Here is a 5844-nt window from a genome sequence, read left to right on the forward strand (position 1 = left end):
AGGACAGACCAGTCTGTTTGCTGCCTGATGGATCCTAGCCCACACTGGGAGTGTTTGATGGGGACAGTGTAGAGGGAGCTTTACTCTGTATCTAACCCCGTGCTGTACCTGTCCCGGGAGTGTTTGATGGGGGACAGTGTAGAGGGAGCTTTACTCTGTATCTAACCCCGTGCTGTACCTGTCCTGGGAGTGTTTGATGGGGGACAGTGTAGAGGGAGCTTTACTCTGTATCTAACCCCGTGCTGTACCTGTCCTGGGAGTGTTTGATGGGGGACAGTGTAGAGGGAGCTTTACTCTGTATCTAACCCCGTGCTGTACCTGTCCTGGGAGTGTTTGATGGGGGGACAGTGTAGAGGGAGCTTTACTCTGTATCTAACCCCATGCTGTACCTGTCCTGGGAGTGTTTGATGGGGACAGTGTAGAGGGAGCTTTATTCTGTATCTAACCCCGTGCTGTACCTGTCCTGGGAGTGTTTGATGGGGGGGACAGTGTAGAGGGAGCTTTACTCTGTATCTAACCCCGTGCTGTACCTGTCCTGGGTGTGTTTGATGGGGGACAGTGTAGAGGGAGCTTTACTCTGTATCTAACCCCGTGCTGTACCTGTCCTGGGAGTGTTTGATGGGGGACAGTGTAGAGGGAGCTTTACTCTGCATCTAACCCCGTGCTGTACCTGTCCTGGGAGTGTTTGATGGGGACAGTGTAGAGGGAGCTTTACTCTGTATCTAACCCTGTGCTGTACCTGTCCTGGGAGTGTTTGATGGGGGACAGTGTAGAGGGAGCTTTACTCTGTATCTAACCCCGTGCTGTACCTGTCCTGGGAGTGTTTGTTGGGGACAGTGTAGAGGGAGCTTTACTCTGTATCTAACCCCGTGCTGTACCTGTCCTGGGAGTGTTTGATGGGGGACAGTGTAGAGGGAGCTTTACTCTGTATCTAACCCCGTGCTGTACCTGTCCTGGGAGTGTTTGTTGGGGACAGTGTAGAGGGAGCTTCACTCTGTATCTAACCCCGTGCTGTCCCTGTCCTGGGAGTGTTTAATGGGGTAGAGGGAGTCCACTTTGAGATACATGTGGTATGGGACTGGTAAAATGAGTGTTAGAGTGATGATGTGAATTCGGGGCAACAACAGTCTGGTCTGTAACGGTGTGCGGGAGTTGTGTGTCACCCAGGCTTCGACTTTTGGGTTTTAAGCATATTGTACATTTTATATTCGTGATCTTAATGTCTATCATTACAATAAATCCTCCTATCAACAGCTGCTTGTCCAATCTTTGATAGATTTTTACCCAGGAGGAGGCAATGGCCTGGTGGTATTATTGCCAGACTATTAATCCCGAAACTCCAGCTAATGTTCTGGGGGGACCCGGGTTCGAATCCCACCACGGCAGATGGTGGAATTTGAATTCAATAAAAACATCTGGAATTAAGAATCTACTGATGACCCATTGTCGGAAAAACCCGTCTGGTTCCCGGCTCGGGTCACTGTCTGTGTGGAGTTTGCACATTCTCCTCGTGTCTGCGTGGGTTTCCTCCGGGTGCTCCGGTTTCCTCCCACAGTCCAAAGATGTGCGGGTTAGGTTGATTGGCCAGGTTAAAAATTGCCCCTTAGAGTCCTGGGATGTGTAGGTCAGAGGGATTAGCGGGTAAAATATGTGGGGGTAGGGCCTGGGTGGGATTGTGGTCGGTGCAGACTCGATGGGCCGAATGGCCTCCTTCTGCACTGTAGGGTTTCTATAATTCTATGAATTTAGATCATGAACAGCCCTTGGCCAGCAGGATTAAGGAAAATCCCAAGGCTTTTTATACATATATAAAGAGCAAGAGAGTAGCCAGGGAGAGGGTTGGCCCACTCAAGGACAGGGGAGGGAGTCTAAGCGTGGAGCCAGAGGAAATGGGCGAGGTATTAAATGAGTACTTTGCGTCAGTATTCAACAAAGAGAAGGACTTGGTGGATGATGATGATGTGTAGCTAGTTTTGTGTCATGTTGAGATCCAAAAGGAGGAGGTATTGAGGTTCTTGAGAAACATTAAGGGAGACAAATCCCCAGGGCCTGATGGGATATACCCCAGAATACTGAGAGAGGCAAGGGAAGAAATTGCTGGGGCCTTGAGAGAAATCTTTGTATCCTCAATGGCTACAGGGGAGGTCCCAGAGGAGCGATGGAGGTTGAGGGGAGACCTGATAGAAGTCTACAAGATTATGAGGGGCATGGACAGAGTGGATAGTCAGAAGCTTTTTCCCCCCAGGGTGGAAGAGTCAATTACTAGGGGAGCACAGGTTTAAGGGGTAAGGTTTAAAGGAGATGTACGAGGCAGATTTTTCTACACAGAGGGTGGTGGGTGCCTGGAACTCGCTGCCGGGGGAGGGAGTGGAAGCGGATACGGTAGTCACTTTTAAGGGGCGTCTTGCCAAGTACATGAATAGGATGGGAATAGAGGGATATGGTCCCCGGAAGGGTAGGGGTTTTAGTTCAGACGGGGGCAGCACGGTCGGTGCAGGAGGGGCCGAAGGGCCTGTTCCTGTGCTGTAATTTTCTTTGGCTCTTCTCCAATCAAAGAACAATGTTGTTCCTTTGTTTAAGAAGGGTCGCAAGGATAATTCAAGTAATTACAGGCCGGTGAGCCTTATGTCAGTGATAGGGAAATTATTAGAGAGGATTCTTCGAGACAGGATTTACTCCCACTTGGAAATAAATGGACGTATTAGCGAGAGGCAACATGGTTGTGTGAAGGGGAGGTCGTGTCTCACTAACTTGATCAAGTTTTTTGAAGAAATGACCAAGATGATTGATGAGGATAGGGCAGTGGATGTTGTCTACATGGACTTCAGTAAGGCCTTGGACAAGGTCCCTCATGGCAGACTGGTGCAGAAGGTGAAGTCGCTTGGGATTGGAAGTGAGCTGGCAAGGTGGATACAGAACTGGCTCGGTCAAAGAAGACAGAGGGTAGCAGTGGAAGGGTGCGTTTCTGAATGGAGGGCGGTGACAAGTGGCGTTCCTCAGGGATCAGCGCCGGGACCTTTGCTATTTGTAATATATAGAAATGATTGTGGAAAATGTAACTGGATTGATTAGTAAGTTTGCGGACGACACAATGGTTGGTGGATTTGTGGATAGCGATGAGGACCATCAGAGGATACAGTAAGATATAGATCAGTTGGAGACTTGGGCAGAGAGATGGCAGATGGAGTTTAATCCGGACAAATGTGAGGTATAATACAGATAGGAAATATACAGTAAATGGCAGAACCCTTAAGAGTATTGATAGGCAAAGGGATCTGGGTGAACAGGTACACAGGTCACTGAAAGTGGCAATGCAGGTGGAGAAGGTAGTCAAGAAGGCATACGGCATGGTCGCCTTCATCGGCCGGGGCATTGAGTTTAAAAATTGGCAAGTCATGTTGCAGCTTTATAGAACCTTAGTTAGGCCGCACTTGGAATATAATGTTCAATTCTGGTCGCCACACTCCCAGAAGGATGTGGAGGCTTTGGAGAGGGTACAGAAAAGATTTACCAGGATGTTGCTTGGTATGGAGGGCATTAGCCATGAGGAGAGGTTGGAGAAACTTGGTTTGTTCTGACTGGAACGACGGAGGTTGAGGGGAGACCTGATAGAAGTCTACAAGATTATGAGGGGCATGGACAGAGTGGATAGTCAGAAGCTTTTTCCCCAGGGTGGAAGAGCCAATTACTAGGGGGCACAGGTTTAAGGTGCGAGGGGGCAAGGTTTAAGGTGCGAGGGGCAAGGTTTAAGGAGGTGTACGAGGCAAGTTTTTTTTCACAGAGGGTGGTGGGTGCCTGGAACTCGCTGCCGGGGGAGGGAGTGGAAGCGGATACGGTCGTGAGTTTTAAGGGGCGTCTGGACAAATACATGAATAGGATGGGAATAGAGGGATATGGTCCCCGGAAGGGTAGGGGGTTTTAGTTCAGACGGGGGCAGCATAGTCGGTGCAGGCTTGGGGGGGCCGAAGGGCCTGTTCCTGTGCTGTAATTTTTTTTATTCTTGAAATCTGTGTGGGGGTAGGGCCTGGGTGGGATTGTGGTCGGTGCAGACTCGATGGGCCGAATGGCCTCCTTCTGCACTGTAGGGTTTCTATGATCTGCCGTCCTTACCCGGTCTGGCCTACATGTGGCTCCAGAGCCACGGCAATGTGGTTGACTCTCAACTGGCCTCCAAGGGCAATAAATGCTGGCCCAGCCAGTGACGCCGATGTCCCACAAATTAATTTTAGAAAGTAACTCGCGCCCCCACATTATAAATGCTTTCTCATCATTTCAAATGTAAACATGTCACGGTGTAATACCGCCCTCCGGCCTGTGGTGGAGCTCCAGTTGGGAGTTTAGCCTCCAGTGCTGCTGCTGCATTTCCTCTCCAATCCACTGGACTGTTAGCCAACCGGATTAAGTCCTCGTTACTCCATCTGGCTTCAGAAACTGAAATTGCCCTGTGCTGGCTTCCGGTTACACCTCTCTGCGCCGGTGGGGTGGGGGGGTGCCGCGCTGTACCTCTCTGCGCCGGTGGGGTGGGGGGGTGCCGCGCTGTACCTCTCTGCGCCGGTGGGGTGGGGTTGGGGGGTGCCGCGCTGTACCTCTCTGCGCCGGTGGGGTGGGGTTGGGGGGTGCCACGCTGTACCTCTCTGCGCCGGTGGGGTGGGGTTGGGGGGTGCCACGCTGTACCTCTCTGCGCCGGTGGGGTGGGGTTGCCGCGCTGTACCTCTCTGCGCCGGTGGGGTGGGGTTGGGGGTGCCACGCTGTGGAAGGGTCAGTGCCAAAGGAGCGCTGCAGGGTGGGAGAGTCCATACTGACAGTGCCCGGCGCTGCGGGGAGGGTCGGTGCCGGGGGAGCGCCCCCCCGCAGGGAGGGTCGGCGTCAAGGGGAGCGCCCCGCCGTGGGGAGGGTTGGCGCTCATAGAACATAACAGTGCAGTACAGGCCCTTCGGCCCTCGGTGTTGCGCCGACCTGTGGAACCAATCCAAAGCCCCTCTAACCTGCACTATTCCAATATCATCCATATGTTTATCCAATGACCCTTTGAATGCTCTCAACGTTGACGAGTCCACCACTGCTGCTGACGATTTGGGGGCCAATATTCTTCCCTCAATCAACACCCCGTCACAGCCTCACTGCACACACTGTCCTGCGTTTCCCCCAGTTGTACAACAGCACGCACACACTCGGAATGATCAGTGCAGGGCTGGGGGGGGGCGGCTTGAAGTGGATGAATCCAAAGAATTGAAAATAAAAAGACACTGCTATCCAAGGGTGATGGATCTTTCCAGCCGGTTTATTTGGGGACAGAGACGCACGTGGGTAAAAGCACCAGGACACCTCAGAGAGAGAGAGAGAGAGACATGAAGGAGGGAGAAACTTAGCACTAAAAATATAATTTCTGAAGCAGCTGGTTCCTGAGTGAGTTAAACATTCTTCAGTCTCGGAGGGAGGGAGGGAAGAGAAGAATGTCCTTCTGTTTTTGCTCAGTGTTGTCCCCCTTGGGCCCCGAGTCTGCGGGAGGGGGCGGTATTCCGGATGGGATTCTCGACCCGGTTGGAGAGACGATCCTTACCACAAGCGCTGAGTTCTTCCCGGAGATGTGTTGGGCTTCACTCGAATCTCCTTCACTCCGATCCCGTTCCCCATCCGCCACCCAGCCCCGTTGTAGATGGCAGATGGGAAAGGGGGATGGGGGGGTTGCAGCAGGGGGCAACGCCCCCCCCCCCCCCTCCCCTCCTCCTCCTCCTCCTCCTCCCCCTCCTCCTCCCTACACCCTCCAGGGGATCCAGACCAGGGAGAGGTGTTACAGCTCATCGTGACGGACGTGGAGAGTGTGGTCGCAGAGATCTGCAGGGG

The sequence above is a fragment of the Mustelus asterias genome, unplaced genomic scaffold, assembly GCF_964213995.1.
Source record: "Mustelus asterias unplaced genomic scaffold, sMusAst1.hap1.1 HAP1_SCAFFOLD_2535, whole genome shotgun sequence".
In the NCBI taxonomy this organism is placed as follows: Eukaryota; Metazoa; Chordata; class Chondrichthyes; order Carcharhiniformes; family Triakidae; genus Mustelus; species Mustelus asterias.